The sequence below is a fragment of the Camponotus vicinus genome, unplaced genomic scaffold, assembly GCF_025532165.1.
Source record: "Camponotus vicinus isolate PSW18456_S1 unplaced genomic scaffold, iyCamVici1.0 SCAF_5, whole genome shotgun sequence".
Taxonomy (NCBI): Eukaryota; Metazoa; Arthropoda; class Insecta; order Hymenoptera; family Formicidae; genus Camponotus; species Camponotus vicinus.
Genome location: NW_028141977.1, coordinates 13,341,948 through 13,365,855, shown reverse-complemented (window position 1 = coordinate 13,365,855; position 23,908 = coordinate 13,341,948). Strand labels below are relative to the sequence as shown.

Below are 23,908 nucleotides of genomic sequence, written 5' to 3'. Positions count from 1 at the left end.
TTGTAAATGGATAGAGCGCAGTAAATTGAACAAAAAAGTCCATTTTGCAATTTTCCCAATAATTATTAAAATATTAATTAAAAAGAATGAGTAAGCGCGCGTTCAGCTAGACCGCCAATTCGTTTAAATTAATATTTCAATAACTACTTTGCGAAAAGGAGCTCCAATAACGAGAATCAGAGTACACGCAACCAAATTTCATTGCCGTGTGATACACTTACAATTAGAAATATCGCATAATTTAACTAGTCCTTTTTCATTAGTATTATTTTGATAATTACTGTGAAAATTACAGAATGATAAAAAGTATTTGTTCAGTCTACTGCGCTCTATCCACTCCCGAGCGTTAGTGTAATCTTTATCAAACACTGTATGTATGTATATGTATTTTTTTTATACGAAAAGGTTAATTGCCTTTTGTGAGAAAGATATTGTCGCAATGTGAGAGGTGAAATAACAAGTAAAAGCCGTCGAGAGGATGGCTTTTTGTCGGATAGTTTTTCGACCATAGCAGCCGTGGGAATTATCCCGGAGATGCGTAGTCGTGAGTACAGCCGTGCGCAGCGAGGGCAAACGGAAACTGGCGCATTTTTTTTTCGTCCAGGTTGAATTGCTCCTGGCTGACTACGAGTCTACATTTCCGTACTTTTATCCTCATTTTCCAGACCGCCATTTCCTTTCTTTACTACATTCCGCATAGAAACGGAGACGAATCGGTATTTGACCCGTTCCCTTCCAAGACTTCCATCGCTCGAATTTCCCAAGTTCGTTCGTGCAATTATTTCGCCATTAAATTTGTGTGGTATGGTAATAACTGGTTAGATATAAAATTTGCATAAAATATTCTAAAGCATGATAAATATTTTTTTCTCTCCGCGATTGAAATGATATAAAAATAAATATGTAACATATGATAAATTACAACTATAATAATTAACTATTTAATAATTACATCGAATAATTTCACGCGCGAATTGTTATAATTAAATTACTTTACGTTTCTATTTAAGACCGTAATATAATTCTAAATTCTTGGTAAAATATGCGCTTTGAATTGCTATGCAAAGAATGTTATATAATTATAACTTTATAATTTATTATATAATTTTTTAATGCATTTTACACGCTTCTTATTTTCTTGCATGTGATGTTTTCTCGAGAAAATAATGTAATAACGAGAATTCTTATTGTTATGTAAACTGATAGATTATTTTTAAACTATTTTACACTATTTTTAAAATATTTTTAAACTATTTTTATATGCCATGCTTTACCGTTTATCTTTTTAAAAGCTCACGATAAAAGAGAGGAAAATGCACGAGATAAATAAATTAACACACATCACGCAACAATTTTCTTTGTAAAATAAGGCAAAAAGTGCGGACAAATATCCCCAGGTCTGTTGTCCAAAATTTTCACAATTCGAAATTGGATTTCATTGTTAGCTTAAAATAAAGTTTATCACGTGTAGATTACAAAAATATAAATTTTTATATGGACCTTCTCATAGAGTTTCGTTTAATTTTCATTTTTATAAAAATTTTAATTTTTACTCCTTTAAGAAGTACTTATTTTACCAGCTATTTTCTCTGGAACGGAATTTTCTCTAACTCGATTTACTTGGAAACTTGCTATTCGTAATCTACGCGTCATACGTTTTATTTTAACGCAAAAATGAAATCTATTCTTGAAGTTGGAAAAATTTTGAATAACAGTTATTCGCACTCTTAGTATATATTAATTTATATATATATAAATTTATAAATAAAACAAACAAAATTTAAAATATGCAACATTCCTTTACATTATACGTTTTAATAATTTTATAAATGTAAAAAAGAAAAAATGTAATATTATAGAATTTTAATATAATTATTTACTCGTGACACACCTACACACACACATCCACACTCACACACGCACACTATGTTAGATTCTACAATAGTTTTAATTTATAGTCGACGCAAAAAAATCGTGATTTTATTTACGATAAGACAGCTTATTATTATAAAATACAATTTATCAATCGTTTAATAATTATGCTAACGGATAAACAGCAATAATTCTCACAATTAGAATAGAAATTTTTTTTGTTATAGCAAAGTGTAAATATAATGCATAATCAATTACAACTTCTTCTGGCTTAATTTCAAGAAATCTTAATTAAAACAAGACGAAAGCGCGCAAAAGATCTCTGAAATACTATTATTAAATGACGAGTAATTGTATCAAGCGAGACAAGTGTTCTTATTATAAGTATCCGTTCATATTCGCTAAAGAAATCCTGGATGAAATACTGGAAATCGCATTTCTCAGCTGTGTCACAAAAGATCTATTTAACAGTGGAAAACTGTTGGAATATAACGCATAGAACTTGAAAATAACGCCCTTTTATTTCAAGCCCCGACTGTGTACGATGACGTGACCGAATTGTACTCTGGAAACTTTCTTAATGCCATAAAAGAGTAAAGAAGCAATCGGGTACGGAATCGATTCGAACGAAGGGTACTTCTCGATCGAAAGGTGGAGATTAAACGTGGAATGCCACGTGGCTTATAACCCAACAATTGAAAAATATCGAGGCAATATCTTGCCATTCGAACGTATCTCACGGCTTGTATCCTTCATCTCGCTTCTTCAATATATTTCTCGCAGTATATGGCGTCGCATACCGCTTGTACATATCAGGAACACGAGTGACAGATACAGGAATAAAGAATGAAAAGCTACATTGTATTCCGAAGAAAAAGACGCCACTTTCCTACAGGGAGTGAAGACATTATATATCGAAGCCTATTCACATTAACTCTTCATTGATCGGGCTCGCGGATCTGACAATGTTTGGTAAACGTCAATTCTCGAGTGCCACTTTCTGTCTCTTCCAACTCATCCCTCTTTCATTCATCGCGACAGTGGCTTTTCATCGTAACGATCCTATACATCCCGGAAAATATTTCCGAAATAGCGTGGAACGACTATTCGATAAAGCTCGTCTCGTTTACGCCTCATAACGGACGATGCAACGCACGGAGGGATGTACTTGACGAGTTTATGAAAAAGTACATAAAGTTACCGCGTCGATCGATAATGTTACAAAATAGTTTAAAAGCGCTTTCTTTATCGTTTCTTTTTTTATCGCTTGACTGAAGGCGGCTGAACGTTAGATTGACATGATATTGACGTCAGTAAAAGTTGTCTGCGCAATAATACGTAATATTTTTAGACTCTTTATTTATCTATGCAATTTCAACGAAAGAATAAATGCATTTTAAAAAAATTGTTTGCCAAATAAATGACCAAAATCAAATAAGATAAATTTGCAATAAAAGATATTTAAAATTTTCAAGAGATTAGAAAAAGTTATTTATTGATTGTTAAAAACTTTGATTAAATAATATATTGTTGACTTTGAATTTTTTATATTATATTTAAATGTAAAAAAAGTTTTTATATATTTCTTTCTCTATTTTTTAAAAAAATATCATCGCAAACGTGCGAACAAAGTGTGTCACTCGTTGTCAATTCTCTTTGGCCATCGAGATATGGTAATTTTAACACCACGACATGTAAACGGCGTTATATATACAAACAAATCTCGTATCCTGCCATATTTTCGTATCACGACAGAAAAGGCTCGAGGCTTCAAAGCTTCAAAGCCTTCATCTTATATGTTATAAATTGAGAGAGAGAGAAATGCTAGGGAAAATTGTCCAATAGTTTTCTCGTGACATCTGATAAGTTGACAATGTTAACAACATAGTTATGCAAAAATTAGTTGTTCTTTAATTGTTAGTAAATTAGTCATTATATCATATTCTAAATATATCTTATATATCATATTCTATTATATCATATTCTAAATATAACTTATAATATTTCTTTATATAGAAACCATTTAATATTTGCTTTTCTAAATTTATAGCATTCTAAATTTCTAAATTTATTAGCATTCACAATAATGAATAGAATATATGAAAGTGAATAATTTCATGAGATACAATTACTGTTTTAGGTACTTGAAGTAGTATAATAATAAAAAATCATCTGTTGAGAATTTGCAAAATATTTAAAAATTTAAATTCATATATTATTTAGCTTCCATAATTTGCGCATGAAAATATTTTCAATTACATAAATAATAAGCGCTCCCATTCAGATATAGGCGAATAAATAAATATTATTGTAAAGAGATAGAGACATTTAATATTATGTCGAATATTTCCAATTTTGTAATATCTGTTTTAATTTACATCGTATATTCAGTGTGACCTTATAGAAGTAACGAAATGCATGGGTAGAAAAGTTTTATTGCATTCAAATTTCGATTCGGCGATATGAGTAATAATCACGATTTAACAAAGGGTATCACGATCAAAGAGAATGCCATCGATTTGTTCTGAGAAAGTTCGACGGTCCAATATTCGCAGATGGCATCGTCTCTCAAACATAGCACTAGGCAGTATCGTGTGAGAATAAAGCTTTTGTAAGTTCTAAAAAAAGCTCGCAATATACATGTAAAATTACTGTCACACTTAATATAATTGAAATAGATATTGAGATTATGAATCTCGCCTATTTATATATTACGTTAAAAAAGATTTAAAATTAATTTATATTTTGCGGAAAGTTTTTTAATATAACTGATTGTAAAACAAGAATTTGACAACAAAATGGCGAATCAATAAAAATTATATATTTTTGTAAGAAAGAAGAATTAAAACTTAAAGTTCATTTTATAATAGTTTAAATAATAATTTTATTATACAATTATTAATTTTATTATATAATATAATTTTATTATAATTTTATTATATTTCATTAAAATTTGTTTAAATTTTTTGTCATTTATTTTCAGTTATAAAATTTTTTATTACTAATAGAAAGAGCAAACATTACATGCATATATATGTATATATACACAACATGTAATTACGTATATTATTATATTACATGTATATATATATATATATATATATATATATATATATATATATATATATATATATATGAGCTGACATATTTATTTTATAATTTCAAATATAAAAGTATAAATTAAGACTCGACCTATTTCATTCACTTGCGCTCGAAAGAGTATAACAAGTGATAACAGAAACAGCAGTACCAGCGATACCGCGCATCGAGATTTCCATTGCCATTCTATTTGCAAGTCCGGATGAGTTTATGTGAACCAGTCGCTGTGAGCGATACATATGTTCTGTATCTTGTATCTCTACATCCGAAAACTATACACGTGCCGATGTCAATGGAATCAATTCTTTCGGAGAGGTAACAACGGTTATTCGACAAAACACCATTCGCACAATGAATATGACCTTATGCATACATGCGTGAACGAGAGAAGTAGAGAGAGAGAGAGAGAGAGAGAGAGAGAGAGAGAGAGAGAGAGAGAGAGAGAGAGAGAGAAAAATAGATGGACAGTGGACACAATGTGCGTATTCATGTGTATGCTCGGTTTGTGACGAACAGTCAGTTGTACAGTAGAGAAGTGTTGGAACGCGTACCTACGGATACCTATGCGCGGGTCATGGCGCATGTCAGACCGACGAGGGTGCGGCAGCAGCAACTCGAAGACTTAAACCGCGCCACACAAGGGCGGATCCATCCTTTCATCGCTCGATCGTATTTTCTCCCTGGTACCTGATTGCCGTGCCAACTCCACATTTTCCCGGTTCCCTTATCGCCCGATGGTCGGATCTTTTCCATCCTCGTTTGCGCGATTTCAATGAATGCTTTTGTACAGAACGATATTGTATGCTCGACCGTGTAAGGACGGGGGAAGAAAGAGGGAGAAAGGATATAGGGGATTTAAAGATGCTTTTTATCAGTAAAAAAATATATATTTGAACGGTAGACAATTTCGATAAAAAGAAATTATATTTGTTGCTAAGTATATTGAAATGAATAATTCTTGTATGAAAACAGTTGTATAAGTTGTATACTTTCTTATCTCAAGTTATAAAGTCATCCGTCTTCAAAAAAGTTTTTAAGAGGAGGAAAAAAGTTTTCACAGCTTTTTACTTATTATCTATCCATCACTCGATATCCTCAATTCTTTCGATATTCGAAATTTTCATGATATAAGTATATTGCTAACAATAAGTATTGTAAGAAATTTCCATTAATTTTACTTATCACTTTTATATTAGTTTCTCATAATATAATTTTATCGGTTATTTTAAATACAAACATGTGTAAAAAATCAATTATCAAATGTCACGTTATTAAATGTTACAGATATCTACTTTAATTAATCTGTTGATGTATTTGCATATATTGTAGCTGAATATTGCGGAATTTTTAATATATTTGTATACCATATTTATTCGCAATTATTCTTATGCGTCATGCAGTTTTCAATAAATTCTATCAACATTCACCAATCTATTTATTTCTATCTTCTCAATTATATTTAATTGACTCTCTAACATCGAAGAGAGCGGAAACGTACCGGAATCTTAATCTGGCAATGAGCTACATTGTGTGATACAGCAACTACTAACAGTATACAAGCTATCTCTAACTTAGGAAATTGAAGGATGCCTGTTTGTTTCTCTCTCTCTCTCTCTCTCTCTCTCTCTCTCTCTCTCTCTCTCTCTCTCTCTCTCTCTCTCTCTCTCTCTCTCTCTCTCTCTCTCTCTCTCTCTCTCGCTCTCGCTCTCTCTCTCCCTTTATCTCTCTCTCCCTCTCTCTCTTTCGTCAAGCTCTCCAAAGTTTCTACGTCGCAAGAGATGTTCGAGGAGAATGGTAATAATTGAATCAAATTTGTCTACTATCTGACAACATGATCACTAGAGATAATACGATTAATTTCATCGGGATATATTTCGATATAGGAAAATGACAATAAATCAATAATCCAAATAAATCGATATCTCACATTGATACATTAAAATCTAGTATTTACTACATTTTGTAGTATTATGATTATTGATGCAAAATCTGCGCGAAACATTCACATCAAACTTGTTGTTTGCCTTTCAATTTTATTTTTGATCTCGCCTTTTTCGAATCATGGTAGACATAGAATACGATTTAGGTCAGTTTCAAATGAAGTAAACGATAACGATGCACACACAAAACTCGAGAGCACATGAATACAAAACGCGAACAAAAACTCGATGAACAAACCGAAAGATAAACGTATCAGAGTCGCAAATCATCACGAGTTTCGCAATTCAAACATCAGAGAATTGAAGTTGCTCGAAGTTTCTCAATCGCAAATTTACTGGATATTTAATAAATAACGACGGACATCCATCCAGCTAAATTACTAGTGAATTCCGACAGTCGACTTTACTACACATGGACAGATTAGATCGGATATAATTAATCGTGCTTATGACCGTTCGACCTGACGCCAATCGATAAAACCATTGAATAAAGCTGATGATGGGGTATTCGCCGCATTTGTGCGATAAATATGATAAATGCGCGTGTAACATAACGCACACTAATATTATAGTAAATAAATGTGACATAGAAAAAGGAATTATGTCGGATGTTTCAGCAAGAATTAACACACATATGTGTGTGCTATGAGAATATTCATAAAATGAAAACACAGGTTGCGTTTCTAATATATATTTATACATGTAAATGTATATATTTTTGTATGTGCGTGTGTATTAGCGCACATGCATATTGCATGCATTTATTTCTCGCTCGAATGTAACATATTGCACGCGATTGTAAGATTAGAACAATACGTAGATTAATTACGTTTACGGTCCCTATAGGCGACCTCGCCAAGAATTACATGCGCACATGTGATTATTTTAATTTTGATCTTTAATTCCGCTTTCAATCCGAAATACAATCGCATCATATATGTAGTATAATGTAGTATAATTCCTTCCATAATTATTCGTTATCTCATTCTAAAACCTCACATCATGTTTTGCTGTTAAAGCAAAGCGCTTATGACTGCTTTCTCGAAGGATTTCATTCCCTCTTTTAAGCGGATCTTGAGTTGGGGATTTCTCAAGGCTAAAAGACTAATGAGTCGCTCAGAAAGCTCGCTTTCAATCATTCGCAAATCAATATATGAATAAAAATATTCTTTGATATTTATTTTTTTTAATATAATATAAAATTTCAATTAATCGAACACTAATTGCAAGAATATTGATTCTTTTTAATGATAGATGTGCAAATACGTAAGTAGAAATTTTAATTTATGTTATAATAATTATTATATGTATATATTTGCATTTATTTAATTTTTAAAAATACTTGATTTCATTTTTAAAATACTTGATTTCATTTTGAAATTCATTTTTATTTAACAACTTTATTGAAATAGTCGATCTCTTAAAGTAATTACTTTTATTATTACTTTTATTATTTTAATTACCTATATACAATCGTTTGCACACTCAATTAGTTATAAAAATTAAGTTATTAATCAATTATTACCATTTATAAAAAAAAATGTATTTTATCAATTGTATGGAAAGTGAAATAAAAAGACGCATTTTCCTTATACTGTTACAAAAGAAAATAGAAATGTCTGACTAAAGATAGGTAATCGCGAAGAAGCTCGATAAAGAAAGAAGTTGACTACGTGACGCATTTTCTCGTATTAATATGAGAGACCAGACATATAAAGTGAAGTGCGATAAGCGAGAAAATCAATCTGTTGAACAAGGGGCGAAATGATATCGCAGAGAGAACATAAGAAACCAACCGCACAACGCATCGGTTCTTCTTCTTTAACATCAATATTACTCATCTCGATGCAAAATTTTCAATCGTGTCATGTCCACATATCTTTCATCGGCATGAAATTTGTACTTGTTCGATGGAATGTCGCCTGCAGCGACAAAATGAAAGTAACCGAGAAAAGTTGTGAATGGCACGAGATACGCGCGAAACGGATATCCGTGCACTATCACTATGTATGTTACAAGTGACACTCACAGACGAAAACAATGCATGTGGATAATGCGAGGAAAGTGTAACAACAGATGCCCAGGAGTAATTTCAATCACGTACAAACCATTCTATTTTCGTTTCCGAACAAACAATCCCTTGTTTTACGAACAAAAATTCTGTAAAAGTATTCACATATATAACAAACGCGTGCATGCGGGGAACAAATTTATAATAAAAATGCTATAAAAACGAGCGTGAAAATAAATCTTCGATCGCGAGTTATGAAATTCAACGAGGAGAAGCATCCTGCAGATTTTATCATATTTATATCACTGAGAGACTTTATCCCCGAGGAGCACTTGTCAATATTTAATTTATTCAAAAACAAAAGTATAAAGTCGTTGGGCAGATGTCATTTGAAGTAACGTTTTTTACAGAAGCGTGTTGACGAGCTAAGGAAAGATTCAATATCCCGAGAAAGCGATTTGGCCAGCGAAATATGTGCGCACATTTCCATAAAATGAAAGTATCGTCGCTAGAGGTGAGTCAAAGGCATTTGCAAGATTCAAGCCATTCGCATCAAGCCATTAGCGACTATACACTTTTAACGAACCCAAGGGAGAATGTGTCTGCAGTATTTTTTTTCGCATTAATTAAATATATGATGTTGCTATATATCTTAACAGCAAGACAGAATTGTGCTTCGCATCTTATCGTTAGCTGTTTTAAATTTAAACCGTTCGAAAGATATTACATATCGATTAGCATCGCGACTTTATTTAGTATTTGAAATACATCTTCTATATTAAGAACTTCCTATATATCCTTGCAACTTGAGCGCGGAAAAACGAAGATTTACTTGAAACTATACGTACTATCGGGGAGATTATATTTCACGAAGCTCCATGATGACGCTTTACGAAGAAATGTTATAAAGTCGATTTATATGATGAAAACCTCTATAAATGGTGCGATAGCGAAGTTAAAAGACCGGATATAATAGGGAACATTCGCAGATTATATTCTTTAGAGATAGATGTCGAGGAAATACGCGCAGGTAGAGACATGATAAGACGTCCATCGCTCAGCAACAAGAACTGCAATCTGTCGAAGCGACCGAAATGAACTCTACATGACTATGCTAATTATAGAAATGTGAATTCGTGTGAGTTCGCGCCTTAACTTCTCTAATGCGTAGAGCCAGACAAGATTTATGACGATAATTACGACGTTACGGTCTGACGTGAGCCGATCGATCATGGATCGTGACACGCGAGACAACTTGATGCATATTTACTTAAGCATGTTCAACGGAGACGATGTGGCTATATCGAGTTCGCTGCTGCTCAGCTTTCTCCCAATCTTAATGTGCGTCGCGCATTAAGCCATGACGTGTAAAAAAAAGAGATTGACGGATTTGCAGGAGATTAAGGATCTCGTTTTATAACATCGGCTCTGATGCTGACAATGCGATATTCTTTAATATTTTTAAACGGTTTTCAATCTGCGTCAATTTTGTCTCTATCTTTTGTTTTTGCAACAAAAAGTTTTGAAACTTTTTTTTTTTTAGAAAAAATGCAAGATGTAGTAATCTTTTTTTTGCATAATGATTATTAAGAGACAGCTACGTCGTCCAATCAAATTTATGTTTATTTATAAATATATTTTTAAAAGTTCTTAATGTCATTTCTAATTATTTTATTATTGTAATAAAAATTGTTAAAATAATTTTAAATCGTTGAAAAGTATCGTTAACATCTTCAAATGTCCCGGAAATTTAAAGTAATTTACATGTAATATTTTTTGTGTCCTTTTTACGCAACGCATTCTAAAGCACGACAAGTCGAGATAATAACTTGATGCATGCTCAAGTCATACATGCCAAAACTGTAAAATAGCTGCTTTTATAATTCCAATTCGCTTTTTTCTTGTATGCACACGAGTATTATAGTCGGTGCATTCTCTCAGAAATACTTGCATAAAATATGATCTAATGGCATTCATACTTTGAATGCAGCTATTATGAATGGTCATAAAGAAAGTATGGCATGACGCTACTTTGAATTTTAATATCATACTTCCTAATTTTACCTGTGCATTTCCATTTTATCATAAACGTGCTATTGTTTTCTGTTTGTTTCTCTTCAAACGGTACTGAGAAATCTAGAAGGGAGATCTTCAATTGTTCGTATTAAGCATGAAATTGCTTACAAGCCAAAGTACTCTCAAACTACTCTCACATAGCGTATTGCTGCATTTATATTCAAATTCTATGCATGTACTACTACATTTCTTATTTTTCATATTGTGATAATAATAATTAATATTATATTTTTATTTAATTTATTTTTATAGAGTTACTTTACTAATAATTACTGAATAATTGATTTATTATTTTGCAATTATATATTATTGAAAATATTAGTTTTATAAACCAGTTCTCATGCAAGACGACTATCTCACACATATTTTAATATTTTAATTATTTTGATAATAATAACATTTAGAATAATATCAATCGAATGTATAGTATATAAATGAACAAATTCAGTTCTCTAATATCTAAAATAAATGAGAAATGTAAAAAAAAATTATTTCTAGTCTATAAAAATACTCCCTATATTCTATTTTATATATGTCTATGCATCTGGATCCCTTATTATAATTCAAGTAGATATATATTTATTGAGAACAAAAATTTCTTTGGTAAATATACCGTATACATTGAGTTATAATAAATATATAGTTAAACATCTCTCTCTCTTGGGAAAACAATGAGATATATTCCTTCCGGCGGAAGGAGAAAAACAAGAAAAAAATTACCACAAAGGGTTGTATGCGCGGCTGCACACCACAATAAGAAATGACGCAGAAAATGAGAAGCAAAAAAAAGATACAGTGATGAAGTATTATACATATTTCGTATAATATGCTATGTGATAAAAGAAACCGAAGTAATGAAGATGAAACTATGATTACTTTTTTCTAGCAGAAAATTTTCACAGAAGAAGCTATGTGAAATTAATGCATATGAAATATCATTTGTAAATATTATTTATTATTAGAAACAGACATGCTCTATTTGCCATGGGGCTTTGATTATTTTCTACAAAAATTATTGTATTATATATTTATATTATTATAAAATACATGAGATAAAGAAAAAAAATGCGTTTATATTCCACCTAAATCAGGCTGAAACATAAATAAATTGTTAATAAAACCCAAATTACGATTCGCTATTTTCTTAATAAGACCCAAATTACGATTCTCCATAAAACCTTATTTTCCATCAAGTTCGGGATCAATTATCGAAGCACACCGAAAATCTTAGTTATTATCAAGAAAATGAAAATCAAATATTTTTTAAATGTACTTTCGCTTTTCCGAGAAGCATTAATTAAAAAGAAAAGAAAAAATGGAAATTTCCTTGTTTAGAGATATCTTTATGATTAAAGATACACTTATAAAAAGTGTTTTTACATGTTTTGTAAGGATTCACTAATTTCAGATATTTATTCATTTTCAATGTTTGTCCTGTTATCTCTCTGAATATTTCGAGCTTTAATTATTCCCGAAAAAATTTTAATTATTAATGAAAGTAATTTTCTTTTCATAATTTTAATTTTATATTTCCTATTCTTACAAAAATATTTACATATGTATAAATTATATTTATTTTACAAATATATGATGAAAAAAGTTTCATAAAAATTAATTTAAAAAAATAATAAATAAATAAATATATATATATATATATACATAAATTGGGCGTAAATTATAACTGTCTTTACTAAAAGAATTACTAAAATTTATACAACTTATGTAATTTATACTATATTTTTAGGTAAAAATGCAAAAAATTTTTATTAAAAATGTAATAAGCTTTTACACTTATATTTTTTATTTTATTACATTTAAACTTATATATTCTTTATCTTTATTACTCTCTAAACATAATTATTACTAATTTAAAACTTCTTTTTTATGTGATTTTAATTGCGAATTAATTTTATACTTTTTATTAATTAATTTTGCAACATTAAATATTTTATTTGTCTATTTAGATAATCACTATGTAAAATTTGTTTTTATATTCATTCACAGCTCGGATGTAATATGCTTTATAATATATAAATATTAAATATGTAAATAGAAATAAAATATGCAAGTACTAAAATATGAGAGCACAGTAGAAAATATTTAATTTTTACTTTCTACATAATATATATATATATATATACACATAATTCCTCCTAAAATAATATGCCACAATATTAATATTTATTTTCTAATTTTTTTAAATAATTATATGCAAAAGCAAATATTTTTTTAAATCTTAAAATAAATAAAAATCAAATTATTTTGGAGCAAAAAAATATATAATCATAAAAACAAAACAATAACATTTTATTTTTTTAAATTAGTATGCTAATAATTTGAAGAATAATTTTAATTTAATATTATTTTAGATAAATAATTGAGCAAATAATTATTAAGAAAGTAATGTTTAATATTTATTAACTGTACTCTCGTTGGCCATAGGATATTATATCTAATTTGAATAATCTTTAACAATTTTTAGGATTATCCATTTATTTTTTTTAAACCGATACATTTTTTTAAAAGAAACTGTCGCCTATATACTCTTAAAACGTATTCCAACATGTATATATATATATATATATATATATATATATATAGAACGCACATATGTATCTTTTCATATTTTCCTGTGCGCCACAACGCGTGCATCGGTATTTTCCAAAGTGAAAATAGGAAATGATGAGTGACATCGAAAGGAGCGGAAAAATGCTCGGAAACTAACAAAGTATCCCTGCTTTGAAATTCAGTAATGCAACTATCCATCGCGCGGCGGGAAATGGCGGTTTTGGTCGAAAAATTTGAATTTTAAATTCGCATGCATGTAGCACGCGCGCGACACGCTTTCTCTCACATGCCATCAAGACCACACGTTCGTTTACCCCTTTACCTCATAGCATCCTGTCGTGCGTGACAAGCCTGTCATGCGGTATTTGATAACTTCCTTTATGCGTTCGCTCGGACACGTTCCTCTTTGAACAACGCTCGCAGAGCTCGGGAAGCGCGTCATGAAATAACATACGGATGTAGAACGTCCGCGAGAGACGATGATGAGAAAATCGCAAGGGATGCGATAGTGTCACGTGCGCGAACCAGAAGTAACATACATGAGCAACGTGACTGTGTGCGTGGTGCAAATAAAGCGCGAGTTTGCCAGGACCAACGAGAAAAAAACGTGTCGTCGCGAGATGAACACGCACTGCTCGAAGGATGAGACGCGGCACTCACGGCCGTGACTACTTTGGCGTCGCGGCGCCGGCGACGACGACGACGACTACTACGACAATGACGACGTCGACGTCGACGCGTGCTACTACTAGCAACCGGTAGTTCAGGGGGAAAGGGGGAAATGCAAAGGGGATGCGCGCATGCGTGTCTCTTCTCTCTCTCGCGTCCGATTAAACGCAGGCTTCTTCCACGTTGCAGCCACCCCCGCGACGAAGAGATTCCTATTCCATCTCGCATTATTATCGCGATCCTGCAAGCGAAAGCTTGTCGGAGAATTCTTTTGATGGGAAATTGTGAATCTCTTTAAACTGTCCTTCTCATGATCGTGCATATCTTTCCGATTCGCGAAGCGTTCGTAGATATAAAAGTGAAAATATATCAAACTATTGTATTTTAGAATAGTTCTGCTGTGTTACATTAAACTTAAATTATGTAACACAAGTTTCATTGGAGAAAGAATAGATTGCTACAATAAAATACATTGAATGTTGTGATGTCGCTCATTGATATATAAATAAAGTAAATTAATTGTACTGACAGATGAATCATATACATATAAATATAGAAGCAATTAGAAAATAAATAAGGAACAAATTTACTAATATTTTTATATATCATGCATTGTAATATTTTTATATATCACGATCTTCAATATATTTTTAGTTAAATGCAGTTTAATCTTGTAAAGTTAATTAAAATCGCTGATGATGTATAAATAAAATATAGTACTAGCTGTGCTGACATGAATTATATATACAAAAATAGAGAAGCAATTATAAAATAAATAAGACACATTTATTAAATGCATTGCAATATTTTTATATATTACGACCTTTGATATATTTTTAGTTAAGCGTAGTTCAATTTTGTAAAATTAATTAAAATCCTTATAGAACATATACAATATTGACCAGCCTCAAAATATAAGAAACACATTAATTAAATAATTCAAAAGTAGTTATTTTTGTCGAGATTATTTTTCATTTCTTTTATTATGAGAAGTTATAACAATTTCTTATTTACAAATTCTCACAAGCGTGACAATTTGCTCACACAAGGGTCGGGCATCCCGTCGCAAGAACTATCAACCCAGTCGCTCTATTTCGCTTGGCACTATACCATGAAGTATATTTTGGCTTTTATAGGAGAAGCTCTTCGCTACTTTTTCCAGTCTACGTTGCTCCATAAGAATACAATGAAAGAATAAAATTTCACCACGATGTACTTCCGCTTTTATTTCGTAACAACAATTGTCGCAGAATAGTATAACTCGGAAATTGAAATCGATTATTTTTTCCATTTGTATAAATAACAAAGTAATTTATTCAACTCTATCTGTCTTACAGTGAATATATATATAAAACAATAAAGCTAATATGTATGATGATAAAAAGACGAAAAAGAGAAATGCTCGATTAAAAAAAGGCATGTGACATAAATATGCTAATCTCCATCATAAAATTTCAACTAGACGAACATAATAAATCTAATTCGCAAATTTCTTTGTTCGTGCGCGTTCATGTTCTCTACGATATAAATATGGTAATAGCAACCATAAAGTTTCAAGTAGGCTCTCAATCACTCCGGAACTTCAATATCATGTCTTTTTTTGAGTTCAATTCATCCTTCGACAACTTGTGACTTATCGGTTGTCTACAAGGACTTGAATAAAGAAGAAAAAACAAGAAGAAACATAAATCATAATTTGTGTCAAGATAGTCGCTAATAACATTGTTCGAAAAAATCATCTGATAGATATAAGACCCTGGTTACGTATATTAGGACGCGCGTCAGAATTTATAAAGTGTGATATTTGAAATCGAGCAGGACACGTGCGTGCGTAAATCGAATTAGATGCTTTAGCAATGAAAAAGTTTTCAGAAGCTCTATCGCCAGTAAGGAATATTACCCTGATGTGGTTCTCCGATGTGAAATTTTGATGAAAATGCACAAACATATACGCGAGTTGTTCGCATTCCCATTGATTAAACTTTCAGTAACTAATGCTTGCAATGGAATTATTCGCATGTGGTTTAACAAAAGCTCGTCGAAATGCATCGAATTTGAAAATTCATGGAATAATATTGCTACTATTTTCATGTTACATAATAATTTTTTATTCCTACGTATGGTAAAAAGCTACATTTACATATTATGAAATTTTTTAAAAGAAAGATACATGAACGTTAACAATAAAACTTTAAATACTCTATCACATATGAAAATATAATTTCTTATATTATATGAAAAATGTTATATTATATAATTTAAATAATTTAAATATTTTTAATGTTATATTATATATATAATATAAAGAAGTTTACGTATGAGTATGTGTTTCTGGAATACTAATCTTTTACGTTTGTATATAAAAAAATACTTGCTGCTGTATGTTAAAATATCTTCTACGCAAAACAAAATTCTAAATTAATTAAAGGAGTTAATGCATTACGTAAACCAATGTAGATATTACTATCATTCAACAGCGTAAATCAACGCTAAGTAAATACAGGAAACTGGGAAGGCCAATTTACCAGTGAGCGTTAGTTTAATGGGAATGTTTCGGAACCATCAATATCTTGCAACGCCTCCAAAGAAGCGAATGTTTAATGTTTAATGCAACTTGGCAGTCTTGATGTTCGATAACTCAAATTTGCTGACTAAGAGTTGCTAAGTTGTTGAGAAGACGAAGTTTGTTACCAACAAAATATGTGCTACACTTTAGAGTATCGTAAACAGGAAGTTATTTATTTAAAATAGAACAAATTATATTTATTCGAATTTTTTCGATCAGATAAGAAATTAGTTTCTATCGGAAACATAGTTTAACTAAATGAAATAGAAAAAAGTAAAATGTAATAACCACATCTATTATAAAAAAAATACCACACTCTCTTATTATAACTAAATTTATATTACTTAATTTATCTGTATTGTTCTCAAATTAATAAATTTAGGCTATTTATGAAACATTATTTATGAAACATTAACTAATAAAAAGAAAACAAAAAATATTATATTTCGAATTTAATTAAAATTAATATTTCTCAATTTATTCAAATATTATTAAATTATTTTTTTTTTTCAAGCCGCTTTTATCAACAAGAAATTTTAAAACATATTATATTTGTTTTATTTTTATAAAAAAATTATTATTATGAAGTAAAAAATAATATCACAAATCAAACGAAAGAAGTCTCTGCAGCGCAGTTTGATTTATTTCATAATCAATATCTTCAATATTTTTACTATTATTCTTTTGATGTACTGAGAAGAACTTTTTATATAAGTATCGTAAAGCAATAATCCTACGAGATTTGCCATTCTAATTTTGAATTGTATATCAGTATCTCCGAGGATTTTGTATCGAGTTTACAAATTCAATCCAATATAACCGAGAAAGACACCTATATCTCCCGCAGGAATTACCCGCGGGCATGCATTCGTCACATGAGTGTGCATGTATTCCGTTAAAAAATAATTAAAGAGACCATCGGTTTGCATTAACAGTATATTATTCGCGATATTAATTACTGATATGAAGCCGACTTTGTTCCCAGAATCAATGTTTTATTTCATTTTTGATTACGCATATGGCAGAAACATAAATCATCGCAGGAAACATAGTATTGTTTATAATTGAATAAAAAAAATATGTATAAAATTGATAAACTAATTTTTAATTGTAAAGGATGTTGAAAATATTGTTTTAAAAAATTGCTCAAATAATATACCAATCTATTGTATATATTATTTTTTCTATAGATTATCAATAATTGTATTATTATATAATTACATAGCAATTTATATGTGTTTGGATCTACAAGTATTATATTTAAATTACATTAGTTGTTAAATGCATAATTTTGTCGTTAAATCAAAGTTGAATTGAATTAATTTTTAGCCTGAAGTTACAGTATTCTTAAATAAATAAGAATATTGATAACGTTGGCAAGAAAGTTTTCTCATTTACATGGAATAATTTTTGCAATAAACACTTCCAATGATGCAATTTACGTATAATTAAGACGAAACAAACGCGAAAAATTAAACTCTAATGTGTAACGCTAATTATTTTAAATTTTAGTAATTTGTTGATTTTTTCAAGAAGCAATTATTCTAGTAATTATGCGTATACATGAAATTAATTAATTTTTTGACAAATATTTATTATATATTTTGACTTTTGACTATATTTTGGCTTTTAATATTTTTGTTACAAAACATTAAATCTCACTCTCCTTAACGCACTTTTAAAAGTTTTTTTATCTTTTGGAGAAAACTAAGAAAGTTTTCTTTATAAATAGAGTCTTTGAAGAAAATAGAAATACGAGATATAAGAGAAGAATTTAAGACATTAAGAAAGTGTATAATTTTCTCCTTTTAGAAAAATCTTAAATATTGATAAAGTCTAGATAAAGTGTGTTTATGTCACTTAAATATATATTAAATTTGAAACATCATAAAACATATACATCATAAAATTAAGTACTTCAATCTGTATATTTTGTGATATCCACATTAATGATATTCATATATAAATTTACCTAAATAAACCTTTTTTATTTAAATAAGCTATATTAGAAATTATATATAGTTTAGTAAACGGATGAATGAAATTTTTTTCTATGTTGTAATTGTGATATGGGAAATACGTCTTATGAATGAATATATAATGAATACTTTCAATTATATAATTTGTGTATACAGAAAGAAAAAGAGAAAGAGAAAGAACGAGAGAAAATCGAGTGACGTCAATCCCGAACTGAAAAGCGGAATGTTAGCAATAGAAATTCGTTATTTATCTCGACATATCTCGCAAGTCGAGGTGATTTATACGACAAACGCGTCGTAGAATAACATTTTCAGGCGAAAGGGATGAAAGATCAAGGATTCAGAACTTTGACCCGACAGAAATTTGTCAAGACATACATTATCTACTTGTAGCTGAGTAATCTGTGCGAATACGTTTAGGAAATCACCGTTATACATTATCTAAAGTAATTAGATAGACAAATTATTCTCATTAATTCCTCATCTATCACAATTTTTCATACATTTCGATTTTATATTTATGAAATTGTAAATTTCAATCGATCGACAATCATTGCTATTGATTATTGCTTTATATTCACAACTGTAAACTCTATTAATTCAATAAATTAATAATTATTATATATTATATTCATTGAATACGTTGCACTAATAATTAATTAAATATTATAAATAATTTTTATCAAAATCGTTCACTTAATTATAACTTCCGTTGTTTTAACGTCTTGTTAAGCATGTAAGGGTGCGATATTATGGGTATCGTTATAATTTTTTCAATATACCATACAAGGTCAATCTGTACAGTATGTTTGAGAAAGATTTAAATTTAAACTACGTTTGATGTTTGCTAAAAGTATGTTTCTGGAGATAACTAAAAATAGAACTCCTACTGTGGTCGTATTTTATCAGATGGTAGCATCGTGTTCTTTTCGCGAAGAAAAGAATCAAATCTCGCGGTGCTCTTATTTTTGCAATGTCAGTTCGTCATGTTATTGCACACTATGCATCATAAATCCATTATTCCACAGTCGTATGTATATTGGTACATACACGCGTTCACACCATCGTCGACACGTAAATTTATCGAGGTGTTGTTGTGAGTAGATATACATATATATGCGTATCTCAGTGTGCACGCACCCGACAGATCCCTCATATTACTGGACACGAAAGGGCGTGAATTATTATCGGATACGAGATGGATACACCATGTTTGTGCGCTCGATTACTCGGCCCTATAGATCGCAAAGACCTCAATAGTAAACGATAAGTTTCCCAATTCAACGAATGATGGGTGATTTACTGTTCATCTTCGGACAGTTTCTTTTTATATCCGAAATTCGATGGACCTGGCGATCAAAACAGAATGATAGTTTACAGGTCTCTACTAGGTACAATCAAGAAAAATCAAGTTTGTATGAAATGTGCATCAAATATACATATATTATACATGAAAGTATATAAACAAGTAGTAAATATATTTAATTAGCAATTAATATCGCAAAGCAAAATTTTGAAAATTTTTCATTGTTATTACTATAATAAAATACATATGATTAATTATGTGTGTGTAGAATTTTTATAAACTATTTGCACATTTATTACTCGTTATTCTCTATATTTATATGATTTTATTGTGTGTATCTGTTTAAGCTGATTTTTATTATTTATAGAGAAGAAAGAGATTTCGTGTTTCTCTTTTAGAACTTTTAACTCTGCTTTATTAAAAATGAAACATGAAGGCATTGAATAATTTTTTTAGTTTAAAAATCTTTTTTTAGTTTAAAAATCTTTCAAAAATTTGATTACGCAAAAGAAAAAATATATCCATATATATTAATTCTCCTAAACTTTCATCGATCAGACTTGCGTAATGCTATAACTATGTTAACTACTCTTCCAGAAAAAAATTGTATATGAGTAAGTTAAACTTTATGTATATATTTTTACGTGTCGAAACATTCGTAACTTCCAACGGTAGAAATTGGATTGTATACATTCACCGTAGGAAAGTAGAAAAGTTTCGTCGAACGTCACAAATAGCATATCCAAGTGTATTGGGATTGTCAATAGCTTTAAATCAATACTTGCTACAGCGAATGGCTCATTCTGTGTCGTCCGGTTTATTGTCGGTATTTCTATAACGTCTTACTTTATCTCGCTCCGCCCTTGTTTTTAAAACACAAATTACTTAAAATTTATGCATGCTAGGTTATTACTGCTGAAACTTTTGCATGAGTAATATATCTTTGTGTGAAAATTTATGCAATAAGACTACCGCTCACCAAGAAGGAGTAATCACCGTGAACAACTGAGAGATTACAGTTTCAAATTCTCCAAAGTCTCAATGTTCGTTCTGAAATAATCGATCGCCATGGGATTTACTCAATGGGAATAGGGTAACTGCGATTACATAAACAAGGTGCACGTGATTGCACGTCGAGTTTTAACGCTACTGGTTTAAACATCAATTGTAGCTTTAACAACAGTTAAAGAAGTTTATTTGAAATTCGCAAATTTACATCGTTTCTATGGAAAATACGTAATATATACAAGAAAAAAGTTCTTGTAAATTATTACAATAGAAACGGATGAAAGAAAACCTGCCATGTGCGTATTCATTCTACTTAAACGATCTACATTTTTCACTTGAAACGATCATTTTTGACGCTGAAAGCTACGTAACAAGAGAACAAGAGAATCCCATAAAAGTTTCAGAAATACACTGAAATCTCGAAGGTTTTATTTATATGCTCATATTTATATTTATATCGACATACACTGTAAAATATAATATTCATAAACGCGTTGCTTTTCGTTTTTTTTTTTTTAGTATTGCGAAAACACAAGTTTATAAACTTAAAATAAAACTTGCATTATATTTAAAACAAATTATAATTTACGATTTGATTGAAGCGCTCTTCCATATGCAAATTTAATAACTGTTATGTATCCGTGAGATATTCGTAATTTTAAAAAATAGATTTTAGGGAATAAATATCAAATTCATTTTATTCGCGTTAAAGTTAATTAATATTTACATAAAGTTCATTTATAAAAGTTAATTAAAAAAAATTATAACAGTATCGAAAGCCGGTAACAAAAATCAAATAATTTTTCAGAATAAATTTCACATATACATATAGTATTACTACGAAAGACGCAGGATATTTGATGCTGTAGGCAAAGTAGATTGCTTATTATAAAAAAATAAAAAACTCATAAAAACGTTCTGTAAAGTCAGAGTGAAAAGTTTTTAAAGTCTGTATAGTCAAAATGAAAGTAAATAATTACGGATTGCTAATTATTATAGATTGCCTTAATCAGTTTTACCGTAACTTATTAAAGATTTAATTCCTTTACTTTCCTTATACTTACAATTTTTATATCGCTTTTTATATTAAATTATTAATGGCTTGTTCAATGAAATACTGGAAACATCTTATGATTTATATAACAGTCGCTTAAACATAATTATTAAGAGAACATTTAAGATAGGTAGAATAAATATAATAGAATAAATATATGTATTATTAATAATTTATAATCTATCTGTATATTATTACATTTATTTTCAATTATCACGCGAGGCGAATAATAATATTCTAATGAATATTTTTCATAATAAAATTTTTATATATTCTATTAAAATTTTTAAATTTAATTATTTTTTAATTTAGTATTTTCAAAATTTTTTTCCTCTAATTTTCCAGCTCTTATTTTCTAAAAATTAATTTCCGTCAAAATTACTGAATTATACAAAATATATTATATAAATTTACTGTTGTCATATTTTCAACAAATCATATTTATTCTACGCAATTAAATTCGCTAAATATATTCTACGTAATATGTGATTTTACATTAAAATCTATAAAAGAATCCCTTGGAAAATAGGTTCATATAACGAGATTTTCTCCGAGTATTCCTAGTGCGCAAATAATTAATATGTGAAGAGAGCTCTAATTGACGTTTGATCGAAAGAATGAATGCCATTAATTGCAACGTGCATAATGATTGGGATCCATCCGATTTGATGATGTAGCAGTCAGACAACGTGCAAACAATTTGATTGAAAAATACTTGTAATTCACTTTTAGTCTGAATACAAACTAACTATCATCAATAATTTTAAATAATTTTTCAACACTTTATAAATATTGAAATAGTTGATTGTGAAGCAAAAGCAGATTCAAATGTTTATTCAAGCTTTAATTTTAACAAGCAATCTTGTCAAACAGAGCGCACGAAAAGTATGTGCTTTCGAAATAAGAAAGACCCGATGGTAGCGGGCATGTATTACGCATTTAATACAATGTTCCGCTGATTGTTTACCTACGAATATTATGAATAATTCCCTTTTGAATTTCGCGAATTAAAATCCTTTGCACTAGCAAAGCTAATCCACCGAGCGTCGGAGGCGTACATTTACTTTCGCGCTTTAATTCTTGAATTATTCATGGCCGAGTAACCAAAACAAGGTGTTATACGCGCCGGCACCAACAGTTGCGGAGACATATTGCAACACAGATAAAACGATATCTCATACCTGGTTTCTCCGCGCTTTGCATGTTTCTCAGGAAGAATGTCAACCGTGAACTACAACTTCCGCACGACCATATGCTATTTTATGCAGAGAATTTCATTAATCATTTGTTTTAAATCTTTTTTATTTGTTCTCTCTCTCTCTCTCTCACACATACTAGATTCTCACTTTCTACTCTACACTTTCGTAATATGAGACTATTCGAAATAAAATTCGAAATAAAATGTGCTTTTATTTGCTTTAATTACAGTTTATTTAAGTTAATTATGATAACCTTTTGTTTTCAACAGGATTATGCTAAATTTATATCGATTATGATACTAAAAAAATGTTCATATATCATTAATAATAATGTGTAAAAAAACTGCAAAAAAGAATATAATAGATCTCTTTTAAAATTTCTTTCTCTTCTAGGTTAAATATTCATTTAAACTTTGTTACATATTGCTCTTAATCTATTGAGCTTTTTAAATTCTTTAAATGATATGTACAGGGTGTTTCCGCAACATACACATCATTAAGTCGGATTGCCTATCTGCCCACTCAGGAGCATGCTTTACTGGGCTCGCAGAATAAGATCAA

At 29.9% G+C, this 23,908-nt stretch overlaps 1 protein-coding gene across 1 annotated transcript in view; it reads right to left on the bottom strand.

Annotated features, from left to right (window-relative positions):
• Positions 1 to 14,262, bottom strand: part of LOC145972088 (somatostatin receptor type 2) — a 59,172-nt gene extending 44,910 nt beyond the window's left edge. Inside the window, exon 1 of the mRNA XM_083100351.1 lies at positions 13,889 to 14,262. The gene's annotated coding sequence lies outside the window, so the exon portion shown is untranslated. The remainder of the gene's footprint in view (positions 1 to 13,888) is intronic.
• Between the last annotated feature and the right edge of the window lie 9,646 nt (positions 14,263 to 23,908).